The sequence below is a fragment of the Panulirus ornatus genome, chromosome 10 (assembly GCF_036320965.1).
Source record: "Panulirus ornatus isolate Po-2019 chromosome 10, ASM3632096v1, whole genome shotgun sequence".
Classification (NCBI taxonomy): domain Eukaryota; kingdom Metazoa; phylum Arthropoda; class Malacostraca; order Decapoda; family Palinuridae; genus Panulirus; species Panulirus ornatus.
The window spans coordinates 31,587,365-31,604,660 of NC_092233.1; the positions used below are offsets into that span (position 1 = coordinate 31,587,365).

At 41.5% G+C, this 17,296-nt stretch overlaps 2 protein-coding genes across 11 annotated transcripts in view; one reads left to right on the forward strand and one right to left on the reverse strand.

Moving 5' to 3' along the window:
• Positions 1-17,296, forward strand: part of galene (potassium two pore domain channel subfamily K member galene) — a 477,630-nt gene that overhangs the window by 263,195 nt on the left and 197,139 nt on the right. The gene's annotated exons all lie outside the window — the stretch shown is intronic.
• The window catches only part of LOC139750879 (superoxide dismutase [Cu-Zn]-like), a 60,669-nt gene that overhangs the window by 40,271 nt on the left and 3,102 nt on the right, over positions 1-17,296 (reverse strand). The window contains exon 1 of one of the 3 annotated variants that reach the window (XM_071665743.1): positions 9,638-9,701. The exons of the other annotated variants lie outside the window; for them this stretch is intronic. The gene's annotated coding sequence lies outside the window, so the exon portion shown is untranslated. Of the gene's footprint in view, positions 1-9,637; positions 9,702-17,296 lie in introns of those variants that run through there. 3 annotated transcript variants of the gene reach the window in all.

Sequence of the window (17,296 nt, forward strand, 5' to 3'; positions counted from 1 at the left end):
TACCCACTTTTGCTTTCCGAGATAATGTTCTCGACTTCCACACATTTTTCAAGGCTCCCAAAATTTTCGCCCCCTCCCCCACCCTATGATCCACTTCCGCTTCCATGGTTCCATCCGCTGACAGATCCACTCCCAGATATCTAAAACACTTCACTTCCTCCAGTTTTTCTCCATTCAAACTCACCTCCCAATTGACTTGACCCTCACCCCTACTGTACCTAATAACCTTGCTCTTATTCACATTTACTCTTAACTTTCTTCTTCCATTTACCAAACTCAGTCACCAGCTTCTGCAGTTTCTCACATGAATCAGCCACCAGCGCTGTATCATCAGCGAACAACAACTGACTCACTTCCCAAGCTCTCTCATCCCCAACAGACTTCATACTTGCCCCTCTTTCCAAAACTCTTGCATTTACCTCCCTAACAACCCCATCCATAAACAAATTAAACAACCATGGAGACATCACACACCCCTGCCGCAAACCTACATTCACTGAGAACCAATCACTTTCCTCTCTTCCTACACGTACACATGCCTTACATCCTCGATAAAAACTTTTCACTGCTTCTAACAACTTGCCTCCCACACCATATATTCTTAATACCTTCCACAGAGCATCTCTATCAACTCTATCATATGCCTTCTCCAGATCCATAAATGCTACATACAAATCCATTTGCTTTTCTAAGTATTTCTCACATACATTCTTCAAAGCAAACACCTGATCCACACATCCTCTACCACTTCTGAAACCGCACTGCTCTTCCCCAATCTGATGCTCTGTACATGCCTTCACCCTCTCAATCAATACCCTCCCATATAATTTACCAGGAATACTCAACAAACTAATACCTCTGTAATTTGAGCACTCACTCTTATCCCCTTTGCCTTTGTACAATGGCACTATGCACGCATTCCGCCAATCCTCAGGCACCTCACCATGAGTCATACATACATTAAATAACCTTACCAACCAGTCAACAATACAGTCACCCCCCTTTTTAATAAATTCCACTGCAATACCATCCAAACCTGCTGCCTTGCCGGCTTTCATCTTCCGCAAAGCTTTTACTACCTCTTCTCTGTTTACCAAATCATTTTCCCTAACCCTCTCACTTTGCACACCACCTCGACCAAAACACCCTATATCTGCCACTCTGTCATCAGACACATTCAACAAACCTTCAAAATACTCATTCCATCTCCTTCTCACATCACCGCTACTTGTTATCACCTCCCCATTTACGCCCTTCACTGAAGTTCCCATTTGCTCCCTTGTCTTACGCACCCTATTTACCTCCTTCCAGAACATCTTTATATATATATATATATATATATATATATATATATATATATATATATATATATATATATATATATATATATATATAAACTTTCTAAAAGGGGAAACAGAAGTCACGCGGGGAGTGCTCATCCTCCTCGAAGGCTCAGATTGGGGTGTCTAAATGTGTGTGGATGTAACCAGGATGAGAAAAAAGGAGAGACAGGTAGCATGTTTGAGGAAAGGAACCTGGATTTTTGGCTCTGAGTGAAACGAAGTTCAAGGGTAAAGGGGAAGAGTGGTTTGGGAATGTCTTGGGAGTAAAGTCAGGGGTTAGTGAGAGGACAAGAGCAAGGGAAGGAGTAGCACTACTCCTGAAACAAGAGTGGTGGGAGTATGTGATAGAGTGTAAGAAAGTAAACTCTAGATTGATATGGGTAAAACTGAAAGTGGATGGAGAGAGATGGGTAATTATTAGTGCATATGCACCTGGGCATGAAAAGAAAGATCATGAGAGGCAATTGTTTTGGGAGCAGCTGAATGAGTGTGTTAGTAGTTTTGATGCACGAGACCGGTTATAGTGATGGGTGATTTGAATGCAAAGGTGAGTAATGTGGCAGTTGAGGGAATAATTGGTGTACATGGGGTGTTCAGTGTTGTAAATGGAAATGGTGAAGAGCTTGTAGATCTATGTGCTGAAAAAGGACTGGTGATTAAGAATACCTGGTTTAAAAAGAGAGATATACATAAGTATACGTATGTAAGTAGGAGAGATGGCCAGAGAGCGTTACTGGATTACGTGTTAATTAATAGGAACGCGAAAGAGAGACTTTTGGATGTTAACGTGCTGAGAGGTGCAACTGGAGGGATGTCTGATTATTGTGGAGGCGAAGGTGAAGATTTGTAGAGGTTTTCAGAAAAGAAGAGAATATTGGGGTGAAGTGAGTGGTGAAAGTAAAGGAGCTTGGGAAGGAGACCTGTGTAAGGAAGTACCAGGAGAGACTGAGTACAGAATGGAAAAAGGTGAGAATAAAGGACGTAAGGGGAGTGGGGGAGGAATGGGATGTATTTAGGGAAACAGTGATGGCTTGCGCAAAAGATGCTTGTGGGATGAGAAACGTGGGAGGTGGGCAGATTAGAAAGGGTAGCGAGTGGTGGGATGAAGTAAGATTATTGGTGAAAGAGAAGAGAGAGGCATTTGGACGATTTTTGCAGGGAAATAATGCAAATGAGTGGGAGATGTATAAAAGAAAGAGGCAGAAGGTCAAGAGAAAGGTGCAAGAGGTGAAAAAGAGGTCAAATGAGAGTTGGGGTGAGCGAGTATCATTAAATTTTAGGGAGACTAAAAAGATGTTTTGGAAGGAGGTAAATAAAGTGCGTAAGACAAGGGAACAAATGGGAACGTCAGTGAAAGGGGCTAATGAGGAAGTGATAACAAGTAGTGGTGATGTGAGAAGGAGATGGAGTGAGTATTTTGAAGGTTTGTCGAATGTGTTTGATGACAGAGTGGCAGATATTGGGTGTTTTGGTCGAGGTGGTGTGCAAAGTGAGAGGGTTATGGAGAATGATTTGATAAACAGAGAAGAGGTAGTAAAAGCTTTGCGGAAGATGAAAGCCGGCAAGGCAGCGGGTTTGGATGGTACTGCAGTGGAATTTATTAAAAAAGGGGGTGATTGTATTATAGACTGGTTAGTATGTTATTTAATGTATGTATGACTCATGGTGAGGTGCCTGAGGATTGGCGGAATGCTTGCATAGTGCCATTATACAAAGGCAAAGGGGATAAAAGTCAGTGTTCAAATTACAGAGGATAAGTTTGTTGAGTATTAATGGGAAATTATATGGGAGGGTATTGATCGAGAGGGTGAAAGCATGTACAGAGCATCAGACTTGGGTAGAGCATTGTGGTGTCAGAAGTGGTAAAGGATGTGTGGATCAGGTGTTTGCTTTGAGGAATGTATGTGAGAAATACTTAGAAAAACAAATGGATTTGTATGTAGCTTTTGTGGATCTGGAGAAGGAATATGATAGAGTTGATAGACATGCTCTGTGGAAGGTATTAAGAATATATGGTGTGGGAGGCAAGTTGTTAGAAGCAGTGAAAAGTTTTTATCGAGGATGTAAGGCATGTGTACGTGTAGGAAGAAAGGAAAGTGATTGGTTCTCATTGAATGTAGGTTTGCGGCAGGGGTGCGTGATGTCACCATGATTGTTTAATTTATATATGTATGAGGTTGTTAGGGAGGTGAATGCAAGAGTTTTGGAAAGAGGGGCAAGTATGCAGTCTGTTGTGGATGAGAGAGCTTGGGAAGTGAGTCAGTTGTTGTTCGCTGATGGTACAGCGCTGGTGGCTGATTCGGGTGAGAAACTGCAGAATCTGGTGACTGAGTTTGGTAAAGTGTGTGAAAGAGTAAATGTGAATGAGAGCAAGGTTATTAGGTACAGTCGGGTTGATGGACAAGTCAGTTGGGAGGTAAGTTTGAATGGAGAAAAATTGGAGGAAGTGAAGTGTTTTAGATATCTGGGAGTGGATTTGGCAGCGGGTGGAACCATGGAAGCGGAAGTGAATCATAGGGTGGGGGAGAGGGCGAAAGTTCTGGGAGCATTGAAGAATGTGTGGAAGTCGAGAACGTTATCTTGGAAAGCAAAAATGGGTATGTTTGAAGGAATAGTGGTTCCAACAACGTTATATGGTTGCGAGGTGTGGGCTATAGATAGAGTTGTGCGGAGGAGGTTGGATGTGCTGGAAATAAGATGTTTGAGGACACTATGTGGTGTGAGGTGGTTTGATCGAGTAAGTAATGAAAGGGTAAGAGATTTGTGGTAATAAAAAGAGTGTGGTTGAGAGAGCAGAAGAGGGTGTTTTGAAATGGTTTGGTCACATGGAGAGAATGAGTGAGGAAAGATTGACCAAGAGGATATATGTGTCAGAGGTGGAGGGAACGAGGAGAAGTGGGAGAGCAAATTGAAGTTGGAAAGATGGAGTGAAAAAGATTTTGAGTGATCGGGGCCTGAACATGCAGGAGGGTGAAAGGCGTGCAAGGAATAAAGCGAATTGGAACGATGTGGTATACCGGAGTCGACGTGTTGTCAATGGATTGAACCAGGGCATGTGAAGCGTCTGAGGTAAATCATGGAAAGTTCTGTGGGGCCTGGATATGGAAAGGGAGCTGTGGTTTCCGTGCATTATACATGACAGCTAGAGACTAAGTGTGAACGAATGTAGCCTTTATTGTCTTTACCTAGCGCTACCTCGCACACATGCGGGGGTAGGGGGTAGTTATTTTATGTGTGGCGGGATGGCGACGGGAATGAGTAAGGGCAGACAGTATGAATTGTGTACATTTGTATATACATATATGTCTGTGTGTGTATATATATGTATACGTTGAGATGTATAGGTATGTATATGTGCGTGTGTGGACGTGTATGTGTATTCATGTGTATGTGGGTGGGTTGGGCCATTCTTTCGTCTGTTTCCTTGCGCAACCTCGCTAACGCGGGAGACAGCGACAAAGTATAAAAGATAAAAAGTATATAATATATATATATATATATATATATCTTTTTTTCTTTCTTTCAAACTATTCGCCATTTCCCGCATTAGCGAGGTAGCGTTAAGAACAGAGGACTGGGCCTTGAGGGAATACCCTCACCTGGCCCAATTCTCTGTTCCTTCTTTTGGAAAATTAAAAAAAAAAAAACGAGAGGGGAGGATTTCCAGCCCCCCGCTCCCTCCCCTTTTAGTCGCCTTCTACGACACGCAGGGAATACGTGGGAAGTATTCTTTCTCCCCTATATATATATATATATATATATATATATATATATATATATATATATATATATATATATATATAAAGGGGGTACAGGTGAGTGTTCAAATTACTGAGGTATAAGTTTGTTGAGTATTCTTGGGAAATCATATAGGAGGGTATTGACTGAGAGGGTGAAAGCATGTACAGAGCATCAGATTGGGGAAGGGCAGTGTGGTTTCAGAAGTGGCAGAGGATGTGTGGATTAGGTGTTTGCTTTGAAGAATATATGCGAGAAATACTTAGAAAAACAAATGGATTTGTATGTAGCATTTCTGGATCTGGAGAAAGCTTATGACAGAGTTGATAGAGATGCTCTGTGGAAGGTATTAAGAGTATATGGTTTGGGAGGCAAGTTGCTAGAAGCAATGAAAATTTTTTATCGAGGATGTAAGGCATGTGTACGAGTAGGAAGAGAGGAAAGTGATTGGGTCCCAGTGAATGTCGGTTTCTGGCAGGAGTGTGTGGTGTCTCCGTGATTGTTTGATTAGTTTATGGATGGAGTTGTTAGGAGGTGAATGCAAGATTTGGAGAGAGGGGCAAGTATGCAGTCTGTTGTGGATGAGAGAGCTTGGGAAGCGAGTCAGTTGTTGTTCGCTGATGATACAACGCTGGTGGCTGATTCGGGTGAGAAACTGCAGAAGCTGGTGACAGTTTGGTTAAGTGGGTGAAAGAGCAAGGTTATTAGGTACAGTAGGGTTGAGGGACAAGTCAATTGGGGAGGTAAGTTTGAATGGAGAAAAACTGGAGGAAGTGAAGTGCTTTAGATATCTGGGAGTGGATCTGGCAGCGGATGGAACCATGGAAGCGGAAGCGAGTCACAGGGTGGGGGAGAGGGCGAAGGTTCTGGGCGCGTTGAAGAATTTGTGGAAGGCGAGAAGATTATCTCGGAAAGCAAAAATGGGTATGTTTGAAGGAATAGTGGTTCCAACAATGTTATATGGTTACGAGGCGCGAGTTATAGATTGGGTTGTCCGGAGGAGGGTACATTATATATATATATATATATATATATATATATATATATTTTTTTTTTTTTTTTTATACTTTGTCGCTGTCTCCCGCGTTTGCGAGGTAGCGCAAGGAAACAGACGAAAGAAATGCCCCACCCCCCCATACACATGTAAATACATACGTCCACACATGCAAATATACATACCTACACAGCTTTCCATGGTTTACCCCAGACGCTTCACATGCCTTGATTCAATCCACTGACAGCACGTCAGCCCCGGTATACCACATCGCTCCAATTCACTCTATTCCTTGCCCTCCTTTCACCCTCCTGCATGTTCAGGCCCCGATCACACAAAATCTTTTTCACTCCATCTTTCCACCTCCAATTTGGTCTCCCTCTTCTCCTCGTTCCCTCCACCTCCGACACATATATCCTCTTGGTCAATCTTTCCTCACTCATCCTCTCCATGTGCCCAAACCACTTCAAAACACCCTCTTCTGCTCTCTCAACCACGCTCTTTTTATTTCCACACATCTCTCTTACCCTTACGTTACTCACTCGATCAAACCACCTCACACCACACATTGTCCTCAAACATCTCATTTCCAGCACATCCATCCTCCTGCGCACAACTCTATCCATAGCCCACGCCTCGCAACCATACAACATTGTTGGAACCACTATTCCTTCAAACATACCCATTTTTGCTTTTCCGGGATAATGTTCTCGACTTCCACACATTCTTCAAGGCCCCCAGAATTTTCGCCCCCTCCCCCACCCTATGATCCACTTCCGCTTCCATGGTTCCATCCGCTGCCAGATCCACTCCCAGATATCTAAAACACTTCACTTCCTCCAGTTTTTCTCCATTCAAACTCACCTCCCAATTGACTTGACCCTCAACCCTACTGTACCTAACTAATAACCTTGCTCTTATTCACATTTACTCTTAACTTTCTTCTTCCACACACTTTACCAAACTCAGTCACCAGCTTCTGCAGTTTCTCACATGAATCAGCCACCAGCGCTGTGTCATCAGCGAACAACAACTGACTCACTTCCCAAGCTCTCTCATCCCCAACAGACTTCATACTTGCCCCTCTTTCCAAAACTCTTGCATTTACCTCCCTAACAACCCCATCCATAAACAAATTAAACAACCATGGAGACATCACACACCCCTGCCGCAAACCTACATTCACTAAGAACCAATCACTTTCCTCCCTTCCTACACGTACACATGCCTTACATCCTCGATAAAAACTTTTCACTGCTTCTAACAACTTGCCTCCCACACCATATATTCTTAATACCTTCCACAGAGCATCTCTATCAACTCTATCATATGCCTTCTCCAGATCCATAAATGCTACATACAAATCCATTTGCTTTTCTAAGTATTTCTCACATACATTCTTCAAAGCAAACACCTGATCCACACATCCTCTACCACTTCTGAAACCACACTGCTCTTCCCCAATCTGATGCTCTGTACATGCCTTCACCCTCTCAATCAATACCCTCCCATATAATTTACCAGGAATACTCAACAAACTTATACCTCTGTAATTTGAGCACTCACTCTTATCCCCTTTGCCTTTGTACAATGGCACTATGCACGCATTCCGCCAATCCTCAGGCACCTCACCATGAGTCATACATACATTAAATAACCTTACCAACCAGTCAACAATACAGTCACCCCCTTTTTTAATAAATTCCACTGCAATACCATCCAAACCTGCTGCCTTGCCGGCTTTCATCTTCCGCAAAGCTTTCACTACCTCTTCTCTGTTTACCAAATCATTTTCCCTAACCCTCTCACTTTGCACACCACCTCGACCAAAACACCCTATATCTGCCACTCTATCATGAAACACATTCAACAAACCTTCGAAATACTCACTCCATCTCCTTCTCACATCACCATATATATATATATATATATATATATATATATATATATATATATATATATATTAGACAGACCAGAAAAACAGTAACGGAGATATGTTATTTGCACCGTCATGCATTACGCAGGGTTGACCACAAATATGCGATTGCTAAACACTGGATATAACCGACTGGTGTTGGGCATGATGATATGGTGCTTATTAAACGTCAGACGGGCTCAAGTGTTCGAGTAATTTTATCTTTTCTCATCGTGCAAAAGAACGTTGACTTAATTGATGAACAAATGGACGTCTGTGAAATACAGGAAATTTGTCATTGCTTATATTGGATCATTCTTCGTCCGCTTGGAGTTTCAAGAGTCCAGACTCAACACAGAATTTACCACTTGGTTATAGTTCAACCTATTTTCATTTGGCACGTATCGACTTGATGCACACCGTACGCACTACACCATACTCATCAGTATGTACATACCAGTTTATAACGTGCAAGTTAAACGTTTGTTGGACTAACGTAAATGATGACTTCTGCCTTCGAGTCTAGACTTGAGAGACACCTCGTAATGTGATGTTATTGTAAGGTGTTGCGATGGGTCGGTTCCTGGTATGTGGGTTTTCTCCTGGTACGTGTGTCGAGTTTTACCAGTCGTGTTGTGGACATATCCCATCTTAGGTACAGACTTCTGGCATATCATTCTCACGTGACCAGCATACCTAGTATAGGTTTCAGTTTGTGTCCTATCACATTAGAGAGCCACTTTGCACTGAACTTTCACAAGTTTCCTCCGCAGTTCACGATATTTGATCAGGTCTCCAACATTCCTGTTTACTCACTCTCATGGGTCAAATTCACCAACAGATTCATCCACATTCTTCGTTTGAGCTCAAAATAATTTTACTTTACCGTTCATATTGCATTTTGCGCATTTAGTTTACTTTTCAGAAGCCCACAGGATTCCCCTTGCTTTCATAGTATGATGTGATATATGGTACAGATGTAAGAAAGGCGATTTACTGTCCAGCCACGAAGGCTTCAGAGCCATTCCGTCAGTTCAGTTTAGTTCGTCAGTTCCCACTTGTTCTATACACCATAACGAAGACAATGAGCTTTTGTGAATATACGGAATATGCTTCCATCACGGGCGTGAAGCACTAGGCCTTGCGTAAAAAAAAAAAGAAAGAAAAAAGGTAAAGAAATGTTGACCATTTATAGCAGGCAAGCTGAAGTATTGAATTATTTAGTCACCGTAAAAAAGTAAGCTATTGCTTCACAACAAATTTCTCAAACGAGTCTCATGTGTGCAGTAATCTAGTTATCAAATTATTAATTACTTAAAACAAATTTTCGCATATAATCATATGAACATGTTACCTGTGGAGAAAGACAAGAATGTTCAGCCCACACAACAGAAGCAATTTCGAGATTGTTGAACCTTACGTTATGTTTTGTCTCGCTGGCCACAAGGAACACTGAGGCTTCTATTGTTCTCACCAGATGAACCTTTCATTAAACATCCTTCAAATGTCCTTAACCGCTATTCACTTTCAAGTTCTGAATGGATACTTTCATCAAGGTAAACTAGTCATTATAAAGCGGATCGGCATTACATTACGTAACGGTTTTCAAGCACTGCTTCACCAAGTGTGGATTAGATTTATACTTACTTTAGTTACTGTGTGGCAGGTGAGGTCTGGACTGGCCACGAGCGACCTTGTGCCCCTACTTTATTGGCTGTGTGAGGCAGTGTTGCCAAGTGTTGCTGGGAAATCAGTAGTATGGATGAATGGACAGGGATCACGGGGTATCTTGAGGAAAGATATTATATAAAAGTCGATGTGGGAGAATGGCTGGAAATACTAATATGTGAGGATTTTGGTTGAATATTGTTGACCTGGCAGGAAGTGACGTCAGATGGAATTTTGATGTCAAGATCTCGAATGCCTAACTTGTCTTTTCTCAAGGTGGAAGTCTTCATTACACGGTGTTTAGTAAGGCTAGAGACAAAGTGGCACATGCATAGTGAGGGTGTGTGTGTATGTGTGTGTTTGATCATGCAATTATCCGTAACACTTTAAAGTGGTAAAAGATTAATACAAAGGAATTCAAACACCAGGATTGTTGGGTTTAATGACCACCGACCTGTGAGCAAGGTCATTAGACCTGTGAGCAAGGTCATTAGGCCTGCAACCCTCTTTGATTTCTGACTGTATAAACTCCCTGTATGATAGTACTAAAAGCACTGCCTGGCCTTATTGGGAGATTTATAAGTAAATACTTTGCACTTACTGATATTAGAATTCATATGCCGCTTATGAGCCAAGTCCATCAGTCTGTCTCTTGTCAGTTTGAAGGTGTAGACGTTCATGTTTATTAGTAGATATATTTCCCAACTTTGTATCATCTGCAAATTAGAATATTCTTTAATGCAGCCCATAATCGTTATCATCATTGTATATGAGAAAGAGAACCGGTCCCAAGACTGATCCTTGTGGCACTCCATTTGTTACGTCTAACCATTCAGAGGCTTAACCATTAACCACAACTCTGTTTACGTCCAGTTAACCAGTTTCCTATCCACCGGAGTATAACCCCATCACTGCCTTGTTTACGTCCAGTTAACCAGCTTCCTATCCACCGGAGTATAACCCCATCACTGCCTTGTTTACGTCCAGTTAACCAGCTTCCTATCCACCGGAGTATAACCCCATCACTGCCTTGTTTACGTCCAGTTAACCACCTTCCTATCCACCGGAGTATAACTCCATCACTGCCTTGTTTACGTCCAGTTAACCACCTTCCTATCCACCGGAGTATAACTCCATCACTGCCTTGTTTACGTCCAGTTAACCACCTTCCTATCCACCGGAGTATAACCCCATCACTGCCTTGTGACTTGAATTTGGCAAGTGACCTTTGATGCCGAACCTTATCGAAGGTCATCAAGACCCTGGGAGTTGATAGGCCTAAAGCCCAAACAACGAACCACGTCCTAAATTCCTTTGTTTTTGGATTTCTCCGCCTTTCTCCGTGTTTCCTTAAGCGTTTCATTGTTCTTCTAATAGAGTTATATCTTTCCTTTACCAGAACTTGGTATGTGACTTCCGCTAGCCTGAGTTCTACTTCACTCAAGTAATTAACTGTTGTAATACTTCCTCTCTCCGCTTGTTTGTGGTATTAAGATGTCGTAATGGTTTCCGACATTTCATTGTTGGAAGATTACCAAGTCTGTGGATGTCATTATTCCCTCATTTTTACCGCTGGTTTTCACTATCAAGCTGGTTGTAAGAAGAATCTCCGGCCTGGTTAGCACACAACGAGCGTTCATAAACTTATCATTTTCCAAATTTTATCAACAATAAAGTTATCTGATTTGTATAGACCATCACTAATATCAAGATTATAATTCTTTGTGTATTCAATAATGGAAGATTCAGTGATATTTCTCGTGGTAATAGAGTTAGAGTTAATAACTGAGATGGCATTACTCCAGTCAGTATAATGATCATAGTTTTTAACGTGATTAAACAAGGCATTTGATTCTTGTCTTGTTCTTATACTGTATTTATGTTGCTTAAGTCTAACAGAAAGATCCTTACCAGTCTGCCCAACATAAAATTTATCACAATTTCCACATGGCACTTAATAGATGCTTCCAAGAGAATTTTCTGGTGAATTCCTGATTAAGATATTCTTTATAGTATTATTGTTGCTGAAGACAACATTTACATTAAAGGATTTAAGCATTATGGGAAGTAAAGTGAAATTGTTATTGAAAGGGAGAACTAAAAGATTCTTGGTGTCAATGGGAGTTTTGGGCTCAACTCTATAAAATGATTACTTTGCTAACTTAAGGTATTTATCAATGAAAGATCTAAGGTACTTTAACTTAGATCCAATAGAATATGTCTTCTCAAACTCATCATCAATAAACTCTGGACTGCAAATACGTAATGCCCTAAGGAACATAGATTGAAATGATGATAATATAACCCTGTCATGTTGAGATGAGTCCCCGTGGACTCATAGGAATCTATATATATATATATATATATATATATATATATATATATATATATATATATATATATATATATATATTTCATTTTCTTTTCATACATATTCGCCATTTCCCACGTTAGCGAGGTAGCTTTAAGCACAGAGGACTGAGCCTTAGAAGGAATATCCTCACTTGGCCCCCTTCTCTGTTTCTTCTTTTGGAAAATTAGACACGGGACGGGGAGAATTTCCAGCCCCCCGCTCCCTCCCCTTTTAGTCGCCTTCTACGACACGCAGGGAATACATGGGAAGTATTCTTTCTCCCCTGTCCCAAAGGATAATATCTATATATATATATATATATATATATATATATATATATATATATATATATATATATATATATATATATATGGAGAAGGCATATGATAGAGTTGATAGAGATGCTCTGTGGAAGGTGTTAAGAATATATGGTGTGGGAGGCAAGTTGTTAGAAGCAGTGAAAAGTTTTTATCGAGGATGTAAGGCATGTGTACGTGTAGGAAGAGAGGAAAGTGATTGGTTCTCAGTGAATGTAGGTTTGCGGCAGGGGTGTGTGATGTCTCCATGGTTGTTTAATTTGTTTATGGATGGGGTTGTTAGGGAGGTGAATGCAAGAGTTTTGGAAAGAGGGGCAAGTATGAAGTCAGTTGGGGATGAGAGAGCTTGGGAAGTGAGTCAGTTGTTGTTAGCTGATGATACAGCGCTGGTGGCTGATTCATGTGAGAAACTGCAGAAGCTGGTGACTGAGTTTGGTAAAGTGTGTGAAAGAAGAAAGTTAAGAGTAAATGTGAATAAAGAGCAAGGTTATTAGGTACAGTAGGGTTGAGGGTCAAGTCAATTGGGAGGTAAGTTTGAATGGAGAAAAACTGGAGGAAGTAAAGTGTTTTAGATATCTGGGAGTGGATCTGGCAGCGGATGGAACCATGGAAGCGGAAGTGGATCATAGGGTGGGGGAGGGGGCGAAAATTCTGGGAGCCTTGAAGAATGTGTGGAAGTCGAGAACATTATCTCGGAAAGCAAAAATGGGTATGTTTGAAGGAATAGTGGTTCCAACAATGTTGTATGGTTGCGAGGCGTGGGCTATGGATAGTTGTGCGCAGGAGGATGGATGTGCTGGAAATGAGATGTTTGAGGACAGTGTGTGGTATGAGGTGGTTTGATCGAGTAAGTAACATAAAGGTAAGAGAGATGTGTGGAAATAAAAAGAGCGTGGTTGAGAGAGCAGAAGAGGGTGTTTTGAAATGGTTTGGGCACATGGAGAGAATGAGTGAGGAAAGATTGACCAAGAGGATATATGTGTCGGAGGTGGAGGGAACGAGAAGTGGGAGACCAAATTGGAGGTGGAAAGGTGGACTGAAAAAGATTTTGTGTGATCGGGGCCTGAACATGCAGGTGGATGAAAGGAGGGCAAGAAATAGAGTGAATTGGATCGATGTGGTATACCGGGGTTGACGTGCTGTCAGTGGATTGAATCAGGGCATGTGAAGCGTCTGGGGTAAACCATGGAAAGCTGTGTAGGAATGTATATTTGCGTGTGTGGACGTATGTATATACATGTGTATGGGGGTGGGTTGGGCCATTTCTCTCGTGTATATATATATATATATATATATATATATATATATATATATATATATATATATATATATATATATGCACACACAAACACACTGGCTGTTGGAGGTTTGTATGATATATATATATATATATATATATATATATATATATATATATATATATATATATATATATATATATATATATATATTCCTGGGATATTATGTGGGAGGGTATTGATTGAGAGGATAAAGGCATGTACAGAGCATCAGATTGGGGAAGAGCAGTGTGGTTTCAGAAGTGGTAGAGGATGTGTGGATCAGGTGTTCGCTTTGAAACATGTATGTGAAAAATACTTAGAAAAACATATGGATTTGTACGTAGTATTTATCTGGAGAAGGCGTATGATAGGGTGGATAGAGATGCTTTATGGAAGGTTTTAAGAGTATATGGTGTGGGAGGTAAGTTGATAGAAGCAGTGAAATGTTTTTACCAAAGATGTAAGACATGTGTACGAGTAGGAAAAGAGGAAAGTGATTGGTTCCCATTGAATGTCGGTTTGCAGCAGGGGTGCGTGATATCTCCATGGTTGTTTAATTTGTTTATGGATGTGGTGGTTAGGGAGGTGAATGTAAGAGTTTGGAAAGAGGGAGAAGTGTGCAGTCCGTTGTCGATGAAAGGGCATGGAAATTGTGTCAGTTGTTCGCTGATGTTACAACGCAGGTAGCTGATTCGGATGAAAATCTGCAGACGTTGGTGACTGAGTTTGGTAAAGTGTGTGAAAGAAGAAAGTTGAGAGTAAATGTGAATAAGAGCAAAGTTATTAGGTTCAGTAGAGTTGCGGGAAAAGTTAATTAGGAGGTAAGTTTGATTAAAAAAAACTGGAGGAAGTGACGTGTTTTAGGTATCTGGGAGTGGACTTCGCAGAGGATGGAATCATGGAAGGAAGTGAGTCACAGGGTTGGGGAGGAGGCAAAAGTTCTGGGAGCGTTGAAGAATGTGTGGAAGGCAAGAACGCTATCTCGGAGCAAAAAGGGTATGTTTGAAGGAATAATGGTTCCTACATTGTTATATGGTTGCGAGGCATGGGCTGTAGATAGGGTTGTGTGGAGGAGGGTGCATGTGTTGGAAATGAGATGTTTGAGGACAATATGTGGTGTGAGGTGGTTTGATCGGGTAAGTAATGAAAGGGTAAGAGAGATGTGTGGTAATAAAAAGTGTGGTTGAGAGAGCAGAAGAGGGTGTGTTGAAATGGTTTGGACACATGGAGAGAATGAGTGAGGAAAGATTGACAAAGACGATATATGTGTCAGAGATGGAGGGAAGAAGGAGAAGCGGGAGACCAAATTGGAGGTGGAAAGATGGAGTGAAAAAGATTTTGAGCGATCGGGGCCTGAACGTACAGGAGGGTGAAAGGCGTACGAGGAACAGAATGAATTGAAACGATGTGATATTCCGGGGTCGACGTGCTGTCAATGGATTGAACCAAGGCATGTGAAGCGTCTGGGGTAAACCATGGAAAGCTTTGTGGGGCCTGGATGTGGAAAGGGAGCTGTGGTTTCGGTGCATTACACATGCCAGCTAGAGACTGAGTCTGTTCCTGGCGCTACCTCGCTGGAGTTGGTGTGGGGAGATGTTATTTCGTGTGTGGCGGGGTGGCAACGGAATGGATGATGGCAGCAAGTATGAATAGTAACATGTGTATATATGTATATGTATGTATACGGTGAAATGTTTATGTATGTATATGTGCGTGTGTGGGCGTTTATGTATATACATGTGTATGTGGGTGGGTTGGGCCGTTCGTCGTCAGTTTCCTTGCGCTACCTGGCTAACGCGGGAGACGGCGGTTAAGTATGATAGAAATAGATAAATGTATATTGTCTCAGCTGCTGCAGAATCAGGTTCACATTTTCTAATATTTTTGTTCCTGATGTTCACCATGATTGGTTGGAATTGGTTTCCAAAAAGAGTTTCCGATTCTTTATACTAGAGCTTCTTCATTGTGGCGAACTTATGGTCTTTTCAAGAAGAATTAGTGACTGTTCTCACACCTGGGGACTTGCTCAGCTGGCAAGCCCAGAACCGTTGGGGTGGAACACAGCGGCGGTGGTGTTGACCAGCAGCCACTCCAGGAACATAGCCGGTCGTTGAGTGGCTTTAATGCCAGGGTCATTAAGGCTGTCTACCGTCGAGCTTGTGCGTTCTTCACCCACCCACCAGTCGCTTTGACCGCCTCGCTCGACGACGCATGACACCCCCCCCCCCCCCCCCCCCCCCCCAATAAAAGAATGGAAGATGAAGAATGAAGTGGTTTATGGTTGTGTTATATGATTAAGGACCTCTAGTTTCATGTCATTGACCAACGATATTCTTTTGTACGCCTTGGATGGCCGAGACACGCAGTTTCAAGATCCCATGCCAGTCAACCTCTGAGCCGATAGTCGCCAGGCAATACCTTATGGAAAAGGGTCAGCCGAGCGACTCGTCGGGTTCAACTCCACAGAAATGTTTTTCAGGCCTCTTACCCTCACGCAGTATGTTGTCTTATTTCCACGAGTGTGTATATATATATATATATATATATATATATATATATATATATATATATATATATATATATATATATATATATATATACAATGATTTGTGTTTTGTGCTATATTTGTAAGGCAGTTATTGACGGTGTGAAGGACTGTGCTTGTGTTTTATAGATGTAAGAGATGTTACGTGTGTTTCATCATGTCTGATATTCTTTCTATTAGGGCCTTGTTCTTGCAGCGTCTTGTCTTCCTCAGTGGAGTCGTTTTTCTTTTCTTTATCGGGCGAATCCAAGAGATGCGGCCATTCTCTCTGCATGTCTCCAGTATTTTCGTACATCACTGTCGTGTGGTCATGCAGTCTTGTCCGTGTCGTTAGTAGAGTGTTGCTTCGTGATCTTGTCATGTTCATAACTGCCCACTGGCAAATTGATATTGAAACATTTGGTGAATTACGACATACAACCAAGAGGATAAGTTTGCCTACCAGGTCCACCACCTGGTTCATTTTGGAAGTGTTCATAATGGATCACTCATTATGCTCTTGTCGTGAAATACTTTGATATATGAGATGTATCATGACTGCGACCATTATTCCTCATTATTACTCATCTAGTTTCAGATTGATTCGGTTATTAAGATGAGGCATAGTACTTCGTCAGTGGGATACACTGATGCAAGGTTCCCACATCCCAGGCCAGGCGTATGCCTTCTCAGCTCCCTCTCGTGGCCAGGAATGAGACGTTTTCTGTGCTTACATGTCATGCTGTGCCCCGCCTTACCTTAGCTCAGACCTCAGTGTATCATGGCCCCTCTGACTGTGATATGAAGACGATGTGCCACGGCCTTGTATGCTTTCATTTCAAGAGAAGTTGGAAGCAACAACTTTTTGCAGAAGTTTCATAATGGCAGCTGACTTAACCGGCGCGTGTCGTCAGTGTGGTAATCTCGAAAGAGATTTTGTATTTGTTGACCCGAATGTAGGTAGTGTGCTTCCATAGCGCCATTATTATTATTATTATTATTATTATTATTATTATTATTATTATTATTATCATTATTATTATTATTATTATTATTATTATTATCAGTATCATTATTATTATTATTATTATTATTATTATTATTATTATGATGATGATGATGATGATGATGATGATGATGATGATGATGTCTTGAGGAACTAAA